Source organism: Triticum dicoccoides, chromosome 2A (assembly GCF_002162155.2).
Source record: "Triticum dicoccoides isolate Atlit2015 ecotype Zavitan chromosome 2A, WEW_v2.0, whole genome shotgun sequence".
Taxonomy (NCBI): domain Eukaryota; kingdom Viridiplantae; phylum Streptophyta; class Magnoliopsida; order Poales; family Poaceae; genus Triticum; species Triticum dicoccoides.
Window position 1 is genome coordinate 659,885,820 of NC_041382.1, and position 15,208 is coordinate 659,901,027.

The following is a 15,208-nucleotide window of genomic DNA, read 5'->3' on the forward strand; positions in this document are numbered from 1 at the left end:
TTCGGGAGGGGGAAATCATCACCATCATCATCACCAATGATCCTCTCATCAGGAGGGGGTCAATCTCCATCAACATCTTCACCAGCACCATCTCATCTCAAACCCTAGTTCATCTCTTGTATCCAATCTTTGTCCCAAAGCCTCAGATTGGTACCTGTGGGTTGCTAGTAGTGTTGATTACTCCTTGTAGTTGATGCTAGTTGGTTTACTTGGTTGAAGATCATATGTTCAGATCCATTATGCATATTAATACCCCTCTGATTATGAACATGAATATGATTTGTGAGTAGTTATGTTTGTTCCTGAGGATATGGGAGAAGTCTTGCTATAAGTAGTCATGAGAATTTGGTATTTGTTCGATATTTTGATGAGATGCATGTTGTCTTTCCTCTAGTGGTGTCATGTGAACGTCGACTACATGACACTTCACCATTGTTTGGGCCTAGGGGAAGGCATTGGGAAGTAATAAGTAGATGATGGGTTGCTAGAGTGACAGAAGCTTAAACCCTAGTTTATGAGTTGCTTCGTAAGAGGCTGATTTGGATCCATATGTTTCATGCTATGGTTAGGTTTACCTTAATAGTTCTGTTGTAGTTGCGGATGCTTGCAATAGGGGTTAATCATAAGTGGGATGCTTGTCCAAGGAAGGACAGTACCCAAGCACCGGTGCACCCACATATCAAATTATCAAAGTACCGAATGCGAAACATATGAACGTGATGAAAACTAGCTTGATGATAATTCCCATGTGTCCTCGGGAGCGCTTTCCTTTATATAAGAGTTTGTCCAGGCTTGTCCTTTGCTACAAAAAGGATTGGGCCATATTACTGCACCTTATTTACTTTTATTACTTGTTACCCGTTACAAATTACCTTACCACAAAACTATCTGTTACCGATAATTTCAGTGCTTGCAGAGAATACCTTACTGAAATCTGCTTATCATTTCCTTCTGCTCCTCGTTGGGTTCGACACTCTTACTTACCGAAAGGACTACGATAGATCCCCTACACTTGTGGGTCATCAGTTACCCACATCGGTCTCCCGTACAACGTCATCCTGGGGTACCCTGCCCTTGCTAAGTTCATGGCGGCAACCCACCATGGCTACAATGTCCTCAAGATGCCAGGGTGCAACGACATCATCACGGTCGCCTGCGATGAGAAGGATGCAGTCCACTCTCTTGAGCGCGCCTACCGAGCCATGGCATTCAAAAGCTCTAATGATGAGGGTGGCATCCTGCCTCCTGAGGCCACCCCCACGAAGAAGTAGCAGCTCCTCCCCAAGAGCCGTCAGGAGGCTGAGCTGCCTGATGGTGGTCCCTCGGGTTCCGTGTCCACCGCGGGGATGCCCCTTACTCCCGCATAGGAAGGCACACACGGCGCCTCCCTCCGTACGGGCTTGGGGACTTCTGTCTGGAGAGTCTCCGGCCTGCCTGGTGTGATGAGGGAGGTGTTCGGGCACCACCTGGAGGTGTGCCTCGGTGCGCGCCCCCACAAGCAAGGAATGTGGTACGAGGCACCAGGCACGCGAGAATTCATCACCAAGGTGATCGAGGAGCTTCAGGAGGCGCAGGCCATGCGCGGAGAGCGCCTCCCTACAAGGTCTACTAGTGCAGCTACCGCCCCTGATGCGGGCGGCGGGCTGCGCGTCCACATCGACATTTCGGGCCTCAACAGGGCCACTTTGCAGGAGCTCTTCTGGCCGTCGCGCATCGACCGGAGTGGGGGTTACCCCTGCAACAACATCTGCATGCAGTTCGGCCTGCTGAACGTGGGCGCCTCGTACCAACGCCTCATGCAGCACGCTATGGCGTCTCACGAGGCCAGGCGCCTAGCGATCGCATGTTAGGCGGTCCCCGACCCTTGCGAGCCCCCTGGGCGTCGTGAGCTCCCCACGCCTCCGGAGTCGCCAGCTCGTGAGGAGCAATCTCCATGGCTCACATTTTCAGCTACCTCGACGCTTCTACAACACTGGTGCCAGGTGACTTTTTGGTTTGTTCAGTTGAGGGCGCCTCTCGGGCTGCATTACCCTCGGGCTGTCAGGGTCCACCCCTGTAGTTGTGTCATTTCGTTCGTGTACCTTGAATCTGTTATGCTTTCGCAAGCTGCTGAGATCATTAACCTTACATATGATGTTTTATCACTCCTGGAGTCACTTTCGTGTGCTCCGCGTGTTGCCAGCTCTCCTTCTGAGCATCCCATGAGAAGGGGCTACCGACACGACGCCTGTGCTCGGGTCCGTCCTTGTAGCGCTGATAAATCTAAGTGACTGAGCTCTGACCCTCCAGCCGGTCCCGTACGCGTCACCTAGCCAGGTCCTTAGTGTCTTCGTCTTCTCATGGAACGATCATGAGTGGATCGACAAGTGTGTGTTGCCTCTCGTGTTGTGTAGTCGCCTAATTCCCAGGAACCTCAGGAGCCAAGTGTTCGATCGACACTCAGCCCCCTCATGAGGGTTGTCTTCGACCGAGCAGTTGTCTGACCCGCAAAGGATAAGTATATCGATCTGCTCGCCCCAGCCGCCGGCCAAGGCCCTCTTTCCTAGCAACCCCTGCAAGGCAAAGCCACTCCTTCTCCGCGCAAACCGCTTGCATGTTAAAAGGGAGGGCTCTTGAGCATCGCGCCTCAGGAGCTCCTACTGGCTCTTGAGCCCTCACCCCTGGCCTTGCACATGGCATCGCGACCTGCCATACCAGCGATGGCTGAGCTCCGCTCGAAAGCCAGGGACAGCGGGAAAGGGTGCGGTCTGGCGGCGCGGGTGATTCTTTTGAAATATGATGAGTGTCAAATTTCTCACCCACCCCTAGCGGGACTAGTGCTGGTTCATTTCAGAACAGGAGACGCACATAGGATTAGAAGCACCACAGAAGTGTGCCCTCACGAACCAAGAGCCGCCGCGGGCTGCCAATGCGCTAAGCTAAGTTACCCTGCTCACGCTGGGCACGAGCCTTACCACTAACACCTTATTTTCTAGCGACCTCGCTCGGGTAAGGAAAACCCCTCTTAAATCTTTCGGGAGCCGCTTGTGCGCCAAAAGGGACCTCGTGAGCATCTCACCTCAGGAGCTCTTACCGGACCTCGGGTCGTTCACCTCCTGGCCTTGCACACGGCATCGTGACCTGGCATACCAGGGACGGTTGAAGCTCACCTGGGGACTGGGTCCTGTCGACACAGAGCAACATGTTACCGTAAGATTAAAAAGGGATCCACGCCCAAGCGAGAGACACAAGCATAGCCAGGAACATAAGCTGGAAACATTAGAGATAAAGGCGTAAGAGCCATGGTTCTTACACACCCCCACAGGGCCTTTCATGACTTCAATGCATGAAAAAGAACAAAAGAGGCGGCCTCCCGAGGGCCGTAGCTCAGGAGACGCCGGCTCCGGCGTCGCGACACCTAGTCAGCGTCCTCCTCCTCCTTGACCCGGGCACGACGACGTGGCGGCTCGTCGTAGTCGTCGTCGCTTGAGCTCCCCCCAGGGGAGGTGTCACCGTTGTTGGAGGCATTGCGGTGAAAGGATCGAGAAGATGTGTCTAGAGGGGGGGGGGGGTGATTAGACCCTCAACAAGCAAAAGTAGCAGTTTTTAAATTCTTCAAGTTGAGGTGGAATTTTAGCACAAGTTTAAGCATTCACCATACATTTCAAGCAAGCATGGCAAGAGTATATGAGCAGCGGAAAGTAAAGCATGCAATTTGCAAGAAAGTAAAGGGATGGGATTGGAGTGGGCAAACGCAATTGGAGACATGGAGATTTTTGTGGTTCCAATAGGTGGTGCTATCGTACATCCACATTGGTGGAGACTTCAACCCATGAAGGGTAACGGTTGCACGAGTCCACGGAGGGCTCCACCCATGAAGGGTCCATAAAGAAGCAACCTTGTCTATCCCATCATGGCCATCGCCCACGAAGGACTTGCCTCACTTGGGTTGATATTTATGAAGTAGGCGATCTCCTTGCCCTTACAAACTCCTTGGTTCAACTCCACAATCTTGACGGATGCTCCAAAGTGACACCAAACCAATCTAGGGGACACCACTCTCTAAAAGGTAATAGATGGTGTGTTGATGATGAACTCCTTGCTCTTGTTCTTCAAATGATAGTCTCCCCAACACTCAACTCTCTCTCACAGATTTGGCTATGGTGGAAAGATGATTTGAGTGGAAAACAACTTGGGGAAGGCTAGAGATCAAGATTCTTGTGGTTGGTTTGGAATGTCTTGGTCTCAACACATGAGTAGGTGGTTCTCTCTCAGAAAATGAGTAGTGGAAGTGTAGGCATATTCTGATGGCTCTCTCTTGAATAGAGAAGAGAGTGGGAGAGTGTGTCCACATACCCTCGTAGACCGAAAGCGGAAGTGTTAGGTTAACGCGGTTGATGTAGTCGAACGTCTTCACGATCCAACCAATCTAGTACCGAACGTACGACACCTCCAAGTTCAGCACACGTTCAACTCGATGACGTCCCTCGAACTCTTGATCCAGCTGAGGGTTGAGGGAGAGTTTTGTCAGCACGACGGCGTGGTGACGGTGATGGTCATGTGATCTTCGCAGGGCTTCGCCTAAGCACTACGTGAATATGACCGGAGGAGTAAACCGTGGAGAGAGACGCCGCACACAGCTTGGAACAATTGTTGTGTCTGCAAGCGGTGCCCTGCCCATGTATATAAAGGAGGGAGAGGAGGAGGCCGGCCACCAGGGGCGCGCCATGAGGGGGGAGTCCTACTAGGACTCCACTCCTAGTAGGATTCGCCCCTTTTTCTTTTCTCATCGGAGGGGGCAAATGAAGGAGAGGGAGAGGGAGAGGGAAAGGGAGCCACGCCCCCTCCTCCTTGTCCTATTCGGACTCCCTTGGAGGGGGGCGCACGCCACCCCTTGCGGGCTCTCTCTCCCCCTAAGGCCCATGTAGGCCCAATACTTCCCTGGGGGTTACGGTAACCCGTTAGTACTCCGAAATATAGCCGAACCTTTCCGAAACCATTCCGGTGTCCGAATATCATCGTCCAATATATCAATCTTTACCTCTCGACCATTTTGAGACTCCTCGTCATGTCCGTGATCTCATCCAAGACTCCGAACAAACTTTGATCACCAAAACACATAACTCATAATACAAATCATCATCGAACGTTAAGCGTGCGGACCCTATGGGTTCGAGAACTATGTAGACATGACTGAGACACATCTCTGGTCAATAACCAATAGCGGAACCTGGATGCTCATATTGGTTCCTACATATTCTACAAAGATCTTTATCGGTCAAACTTCAATAAGAACATATGTTATTCCCTTTGTCTCAGTATGTTACTTGCCTTAGATTCGATCGTCGGTATCCTCATACCTAGTTCAATCTCGTTAATGGCAAGTCTCTTTACTCGTTTCATAATGCATCATCCCGCAACTAACTCATTAGTCACATTGCTTGCAAGGCTTATAGTGATGTGCATTACCGAGAGGGCCCAGAGATACCTCACCGATACTCGGAGTAACAAATCCTTATCTTGATCTATGCCAACCCAACAAACACCATCGGAGACACCTGTAGAGCATATTTATAATCACCCAGTTACACTGTGACGTTTGATAGCACACAAGGTGTTCCTCCGGTATTCGGGAGTTGCATAATCTCATAGTTAGAGCAATATGTATAAGTCATGAAGAAAGCAATAGCAATAAAACTTAACGATCATTATGCTAAGCTAACGGATGGGTCCCTTCCATCACATCATTCTCCTAATGGTGTGATCCCGTTCATCAAATGACAACACATGTCTATGGTCAGGAAATTTAACCATCTTTGATCAACGAGCTAGTCAAGTAGAGGCATACTAGGGACACTTTGTTTTGTCTATGTATTTACACATGTACTAAGTTTCCGGTTAATACAATTCTAGCATAAATAATAAACATTTATCATGATATAAGGAAATATAAATAACAACTTTATTATTGCCTCTAGGGCATATTTCCCTTCAGATAGAGGTAAAACATTTTGGGTGGCATGCTTTTCCTGTCAACGAAAACGATCGAGTAGTTCCCAATACTTTCCATGCTAGATATATCATAGGCGGTTCCCAAATAGAAAATAAAGTTTATTCCTTTTTCCACCATACTTTCACTTTCCATGGCTAACCGTATCCACGGGTGCCTTCCATACCAACACTTTCCAAGGAATTTATTATTTGACAACATATAGTAAATTCATTTTTCATTTCGGGACTGGGCATCCCTAATACCTTTGTTGTACTCTCGTGCAATGACAAGTGAATAAACACTCATCTTGAGAATAAAACATCTAGCATGGAAATATGTCAGCCACCCCTACTGTTTCATGAGCGGTACGAGCACACAATAGAGAAGTTTATTTTGAAAATTAGTGATGGCACATACAAATTTTCTTAGAACAGCAAAAGAATACCGCATATAGGTAGGTATAGTGGACTCATATGGCAAAACTGGTTTAAAGGATTTTGGATGCACAAGTAGTGATCATACTTGGTGCAAAATGAAGGCTAGCAAAAGATTGAGAAGCAATCAACCAAGAAAGGAAAAATCTCATAAGTGAGCATTAAGCATAACTAACACCGAATAATGCACCACAAGTAGGATGTAATTTCATTGCATAGCTATTGACTTTCGTGCTTGCATAGGGAAACACAAACCTTAACACCAACATTCTTACTAAAGCATAATTAGTCATCAACATGACTCACATATTATATTAACATATCTGAAAACTATTACAAAGAATCAAGTTTATTATGTCCAATGATCTGCATGAATTTTTTATTATATCCTCCTTGGATATCTATCACGTTGGGACTAGTTTCATATGTTGCTTTTGATAGCTCAAACAAATCTAAGTGAAGAACATGAGCATAAAAATTTTCTTCTCTCAAAATAATTTAAGTGAAGCAAGAGAGAATTTCTTAAAAAAATTACTAACTCTCAAATAAATCTAAGTGAAGCATGAGAGCATTTCTTCAAAAATACTAAAGCACACCATGATTAAAAAGATATAAGTGAAGCACTAGAGCAATTCCATAGCTCAAAAAGGTTTAAGTGAAGCATAGAGAGCAATTCTAACAAGTCATGGCATAAATTTGGCTCTCTCAAATAGGTGTGTCCAGCAAGGATTCATTGCTAAAAATACAAGGAAAAACAAGCAAAGACTCATATCATACAAGATGCTCCAAGAAAAACTCATAATATGTGACGAATAAAAATATAGTTTCAAGTAAAATACCGATGGTTCTTATAAGAAAGAGGGGATGCCACTCGGGTGCATCCCCAAGATTACTTGCTTGATACTTCTTGAATATTATCTTGTGATGCTTCGGGCATCCCCAAGCTTAGCCTTTTACTAATCCTTATTCCTTCATCCATCGTAAAGTCACCCAAAACTTGAAAACTTCAATCACACAAAACTCAACAAAACCTTCGTGATATCCATTAGTATAGGAAAGCAAATCACTACTATAAGTATTGTTGCAAACCCATTCATATTTAATTTTTGCATTATATCTACTATATTCCAACTTTTCTATGGCAAAAACTCTTCAAAGAAAACCATAGAATCATCAAAACAATCACATAACGCAAAGAACACATAATATGTCAAAAACATAATTCTGCAGCAATCTGGAGATTTTGGATACTTCTGTAACTCCAAGAATTCTGAAACATTAGGACAACGTGAGCAATTTGTATATTAATCTTTTGCAAAAGCAATCAATATTTTATCGCGCATGTGTTAAAAATGAAAATTATTTTTCTGGGCGCAAAAGTTTCTGTTTTTAGCAAGATCAAATCAACTATCACCCAACATGATCCCAAAGGCTTTACTTGGCACAAACACTAATTAAAACACAAAAAACACAATCATAATAGTAGCATAATCGTGCAAACACTCAAGAACGGAAAGAAAAAGATAAAATAATTTTTATTCATTGGGTTGCCTCCCAACAAGCGCTGTTATTTTATTCCCCTAGCTAGGCATAATGCAAGTGATCTAAGTATTGTCATCTTTGTTTCTAGATCCATACGATGCCCTCATGATTGATTCATAAGGTGGCTTAATTCTAGTTCTAGGGAAGTGTTCCATACCCTTCCTGAGTGGAAATTGAAATTTAATGTTGCCTTCTTTCATATCAATCACGACACCAATAGTACGTAAAAATGGTCTACCAAGAATATTTGGAAAAGACGGATTGCAATTAATATCAAGAACAATAAAATCTATGGGCACATAATTCCTATTTGTAAGAATAAAAACATCATTAGTTCTTCCCATAGGCTTTTTAATAGTAGAATCCGCCAAGTGCAAATTTAGAGAACACTCCTCAATATCGGTAAGACCAAGCACAACACATAAAGATTTCAGAATTGTAGAAACACTAGCACCCAAGTCACATAAAGCAAAACACTCATAATTTTTAATCTTGACTTTGATAGTAGTGTCCCATTCATCATGCAATTTTCTAGGAATTGAAATCTCTAATTCCAACTTTTCTTCCAAAGCTTTCATCATAGCATCAACAACATGTTTAGTAAAAGCTTTATTTTGTTCATAAGCATGGGGTGATTTTATCATGGATTGCAACAAAGAAATACAATTAATCAAAGAGCAACTATCATAATTAAAATCTTTTTAATCCAAAATAGTGGGTACATCACTAGTTAAAGTTTTGACCTCTTCAAACCCACTTTTATCAATTTTCTCAACAAGATTTTCACCCTCCGAATTATCGAGATGCCTTCTAGCTAAAGTTGACTCTTCTTCAGTCCCTTTATTATCAATCTTAATTTTACTAAAGAAGGAATCAATAGAGAAAACACCAATCATTTTAAGATCTTCATCGCTTTTATCTTCTAACGAGATTGGTTTAGCGCCCATTTGATTAACTAGGGTTGCTTGTGCATCGAATATTTTACCTAGCAAACTTTCAGCAAAAGCATACTTAGATTGGAGATTGCAAACTTCTCTACAAATATCATGAAGTTGTTTAGTTATAGCTTCCAGCACAACAGAGTGTTCCTTAAGTTCTTCGGTAAAATGTTTATTGTGCTCAAATTGTGTAGTCATATATTCCTTAGTACTTTTATCAATTTAAAGAAAAATATTGGGATGAGGAACATCATAATATTTTCTTTGAGGCATCATGACTATGCAAACAAGGGTGCACACAAAAACAGATCTGACAAGAAAACGACCAATGAAAAAGAGGGCGAATAAAATGGGAAATTTTTGTGAAGTGGGGGAGAGGAAAATGAGAGGCAAATGGCAAATAATGTAAATTGCAAGGAGATGAGATTTGTGATTAGGAAGCTGGTAGATGTTGATGATGTCTCCACGGCAACGGCGCCAGAAATTCCTTTTGATGCAGCTTGAACTATGTCGGTATTTCCCCAAAGTGGAAGGAATGATGCAACACATCTACGGTAGGTATTTCCCGCAGTGATGAGACCAGGGTTATTTAACCATTAGGAGAACCATGCAATACCATGTAAACACTCCTGCACACAAATAACAAATACTTGCAACCTAACGTAAGAGAGGGGTTGTCAATCCCTCACGGGTAAAAATATAGGTATAATTGTAGTAGATTGGATAAATAGATCTCGCGGGAATGCGAGATAAAATAAATAAATAAAAATTGCAGCAAGGTATTTTGGGTTTTGGATTAATAGATCTGAAAATAAAAACAAAGAAAAATAGATCGTGAAGGAAAATATAATAAAAAAGTGACCCGGGGGCCGTAGGTTTCACTAGTGGTTTCTCTCGGGAAAAATAGCAATGGTGGGTAAACAAATTACTGTTGGGCAATTGATAGAACCTCAAATAATCATGACGATATCCAGGCAATGATCATTATATAGGCATCACGTCCAAGATTAGTAGACTGACTCCTGCCTGCATCTACTACTATTACTCCACACATCGACCGCTATCCAACATGCATCTAGTGTATTAAGTTCATGGAGAAATGGAGTAATGCAATAAGAATGATGACATGATGTAAACAAGATCTATTTATGTAGAAATAGACCCCATCTTTTTATCCTTAATAGCAACGATACATACATGTTATTTCCCCTTCTGTCACTGGGATCAAGCACCGTAAGATCGAACACATCACAAAGCACTGTTGGGGAACACAGTATTTCAAAATTTTCCTACGACCACACAAGATCTATCTAGGAGATGCATAGAAACGAGAGGGTAAGAGTATGTCTACGTACCCTCGTAGACCAAAAGAGGAAGCGTTATAAAACGCGGTTGATGTAGTTGAACGTCTTCGCGATCCAAGCGATCAAGTACCGAACGCACGACACCTCTGCGATCTACACACGTTCAGCTCAGTGACATCCCTCGTACTCTTGATCCAGTTGAGGCCGAGGGAGAGCTTTGTCAGCATGATGGCGTGATGACGGTGATGATGAAGTTACCGACGCAGGGCTTGACCTAAGCACTACAACAATATGATCGAGGTGGAATTCTGTGGAGGGGGGCACCGCACACGGCTAAACAATCAACTTGTGTGTCTATGGGGTGCCCCCTCCCCCGTATATAAAGGAGTGGAGGAGGGGAGGGCCGGCCCTCTCTATGGCGCACCCAAGGGGGATTCCTACTCCTAGTTGGAGTAGGTTTCCCCCCTTTCCCTAGTTGGAGTAGGAGAAGAAGGAAGAGGGAGAAGGAGAGAAGGAAAGGGGGGCCGGCCCCCTCCCAAATCAGATTGGGCTTGGGGGGGGGGCGCCCCCACCTTGGTGTCCTCCTCCTCTCTCCCACTAAGGCCCAATAAGGCCCATTGACTCCCCGGGGGGTTTCGGTAACCTCCCGGTACTCCGGAAAATGCCCAAACTCACCCGGGACCATTCCGGTGTCCAAACATAGCCTTCCAATATATCGATCTTTATGTCTTGACCATTTCGAGACTCCTCGTCATGTTCGTGATCACATCCGGGACTCCGAACTACCTTTGGTACATAAAAAACACATAAACTCATAATATCGATCGTCATCGAACGTTAAGCATGCGGACCCTACGGGTTTGAGAACTATGTATACATGACCGAGACTCACTTCCGGTCAATAACCAATAGTGGAACCTAGATGCTCAGATTGGTTCCTACATATTCTACGAAGATCTTTATCGGTCAAACCGCATAACAACATACGTTGTTCCCTTTGTCATCGGTATGTTACTTGCCCGAGATTCGATCGTCGGTATCCTCATACCTAGTTCAATCTCGTTACCGGCAAGTCTCTTTACTCGTTTCGTAATGCATCATCCCGTAACTAACTCTTTAGTCACATTGCTTGGAAGGCTTATAGTGATGAGCATTACCGAGAGGGCCTAGAGATACCTCTCCGACAATCGGAGTGACAAATCCTAATCTCGATCTATGCTAACTCAACAAAAACCATTGGAGACACCTATAGAGCATCTTTATAATCACCCAGTTACGTTGTGATGTTTGATAGCACACTAAGTGTTTCGTTGGTATTCAGGAGTTGCATAATCTCATAGTCATAGGAACATGTATAAGTCATGAAGAAAGCAATAGCAACAAACTAAATGATCATAGTGCTAAGCTAACGGATGGGTCTTGTCCATCACATCATTCTCTAATGATGTGATCCTATTCATCAAATGACAACACATGTCTATGGCTAGGAAACTTAACCATCTTTGATTAAGGAGCTAGTCAAGTAGAGGCATAATAGGGACACTCTGTTTGTCTATGTATTCACACATGTATCAAGTTTCCGGTTAATACAATTCTAGCATGAATAATAAATAGTTATCATGATATAAGGAAATATAAATAACAACTTTATTATTGCCTCTAGGGCATATTTCCTTCAGTCTCCCACTTGCAAGAGAGTCAATAATCTAGTTCACATCGTCATGTGATTTAACACCAATAGTTCACATCTTTATGTGATTAGTTCACATCTCCATGTTACTAATACCCAAAGGGTTTACTAGAGTCAATAATCTAGTTCATATCGCTATGTTATTAACACCCAAAGAGTGATCATGTTTTGCTTGTGAGAGAAATTTAGTCAACGGGTCTGCCATATTCAGAGCCGTATGTATTTTGCAAGTTTTTCTATGTTTACAATGCCCTACACGGAGCTACTCTAGATAATTGCTCCCACTTTCAATATGTATCCAGATTGAGACTCAGAGTCATCCAGATCGGTGTCAAAACTTGTATCGACGTAACTCTTTACAATGAACTTTTTGTCACCTCCATCACCAAGAAACACATCCTTATTCCACTAAAGATAATTTTGACCGATGTCTAGTGATCCACTCCTAGGTCACTATTGTACCCTCTTGCCAAACTCTTGGTGAGGTACACAATAGGTGTGGTACACAGCATAGTATACTTTACAGAACCTATGGCTGAGGCATAGGGAATGACTTTTCATTCTCTTTCTATTTTCTGCCGTGGTCGGGTTTTGAGTCTTTACTCAACTTCACACCTTGAAACACAGGAAATAACTCCTTCTTTGACTGTTTTATTTTGAACTACTTCAAAATCTTATCAAGGTATGTACTCATTGAAAAATATATCAAGCGTCTTGATTTATCTCTATAGATCTTGATGCTCAATATGTAAGTAGCTTCACCAAGGTCTTTCTTTGAAAAACACCTTTCAAACACTCCTTTATGATTTCTAAAAAATTCTACATCATTTTCGGTCAACAATATGTCATTCACATATACTTATTAGAAAGGTTGTAGTGCTCCCACTCACTTTCTTGTAAATACAGGCTTCACCGCAAGTCTGTATAAAACCATATGCTTTGATCACTTTATCAAAGCATATACTCCAACGCCGAGATGCTTGCACTAGTCCATAGATGGATTGCTGGAGCTTGCACACTTTGTTAGCACCTTTAGGATTGACAAAACCTTCTTGTTGCATCACTCACTTTCTTGTAAATGCAGTTTTGACATCCATTTGCCAGATTTCATAAAATGTGGCAATTGCTAACATGATTCGGACAGACTTAAGCATCGCTATGAGTGAGAAAATCTCATCGTAGTCAACATCTTGAACTTGTCGAAAACCTTTTGCGACAATTCGAGCTTTTTACATATTAATACTACTATCAGCGTCTATCTTCCTCTTGAAGATCCATTTATTCTGAATGGCTTGCCGATCATTGGGCAAGTCAACCAAAGTCCACACTTTGTTCTCATACATGGACGCCATCTCAGATTTCATGGCCTCAAGCCATATTGCGGAATCTGGGCTCATCATTGCTTCCTCATAGTTCGTAGGTTCGTAATGGTCTAGTAACATGACTTCCTCATAGTTCGTAGGTTCGCCACCATTACACATCTGTATTGCAAATCATTAACCTGTAATTCCACCAATTAACTTGATTCGGCAAATTACTTCCTTTTTAGCTTGTATTTTCGCCACTCCGCCAAAGACGATGACAGTTTGCAACTGGGTCCCTTCCACAGTCACTGAGGACACTCTGAAGGATTTTGTCACCGTTGGGTATTTACCAGAGAAGAGCGTCATGTCCTACCGCGCCCCTGACCCAGCCGAAGAAAATCCTCAGCCAAAAGATGGTGAAATCATCGTCTTTACTGATCATATGAACTGGGGTTTTTCACCGCTCGGCTCAAAATTCTTCAGAGAGGTCCTGCATTTTTTCAAGCTTCATCCGCAAGACATTGGACCCAATTCCATATCAAACATCTTTAATTTCCAAGTTCTCTGCGAGGTTTATCTTCAAGAAGAACCTACTGTTGAACTCTTCAGAGAGTATTTCTATTTGAACCGCCAGAGTGAATACACCAATGGCCCCAGCTTGGAACTTGGTGGGATTTTGATTCAGCACAGACGGGATGTTGTCTTTCCTATAGTAGTCTTGCCAAGCCATCCCAAGGATTGGAACCAAACTTGGTTCTATTGCAAAGACACGTCGCCAGCTGATGAAAAACCAATGCCGGGTTATCGTGCTGAGCGTCTTGACGCTAAGTATTCACTCCCTGATAAGCTTTCTGCCGCTGAACGTAAGAAACTGATCCCAACCATCAAAAGGGTTCAAGCCTTGCTAGGAAATGGCTTAACTAGAGTTGACTTGATCCGTTGTTGGATCGCATGGCGGATCGTCCCTCTGAGCCGCCGATCTGACTTGATGTACAACTACACTGGAGGAGCAGACGATCCGTTACGCTATAGCTCCCTACGTCTGACTGAAGAAGCCATTGTTGAAATGTCAACCACCCTCGTCAACAGCAAATATGAAGACTGCAGCAAAGTAGGATTGAATCCTTTCTGGAAACTTAACCCGACACCAGAGTTAAATCCCCTTGATTCCTTTTTCTTCGGCAGTTAAGTATTTGCATGAGTTTCAACCTGTTATTCTCCTACAGGCTAAATCTGACTTTTGGAAGGCCAAATATGATCATGAGGCTTCCAAAAAAGCTAGAGCCGCCACAATAGCCGCCAAGAAGACGGCCAGAAAATCTAAGAAGAAACCAACTGCTTCTGACATGTTCAAGTTTGATGATGTCTTTGAGTCGGAGGTAGCCCTTGACTCTCTTGGCATGCTTTTTAACAACCTTATTGACACTGACTATTACCAGGATGACACAGGGCTAGCCAAGCAGTAGAAGAAGAGTTAACTATTATTTCCTCTGATTTAGAACCTTTGCCAAGGCAGAAACCTCGGCGGGTAACCCGGAAAGTAAGGTTTTCACACCCCTTGGCTTATTTAGATCCTCATTTTCTTTTGAAAAAGCAGCAACATGAGAGCCGCCATCAGACCCGGACTCGTGGAGACGATGAGTTACCCTCCGGCTTACCAAAAACTCCTCGAAAATGCCAGAATGAGGTTCTTTTACGTCTTAACTCTGATAAACGAGTCACTTTTATAAATCACTCAACCATAATTCCATTTTTATAGGAGATTGCTCGTTCCTCCTCTGGTGATTCCTCCCAAACTCAGTTGCCAGCTTTTAAGACCGTCCCCGGGTAAAGATAATTATCCTTCTTCTGCACCTTTATGCCTGTATCGGTATATTGACTCGTTAAATTCTCCTTAGTGGTCAAGCAAAGCCCAAGAAGGCCAACATGACCAAACCGGCCAAAGACCCGAAAATCACTGAACCAGCGCAGCCGACTCTTGCCTCGGAACAACCTGAAGCGCCGGAAGACCCCGCTGCAAACGTT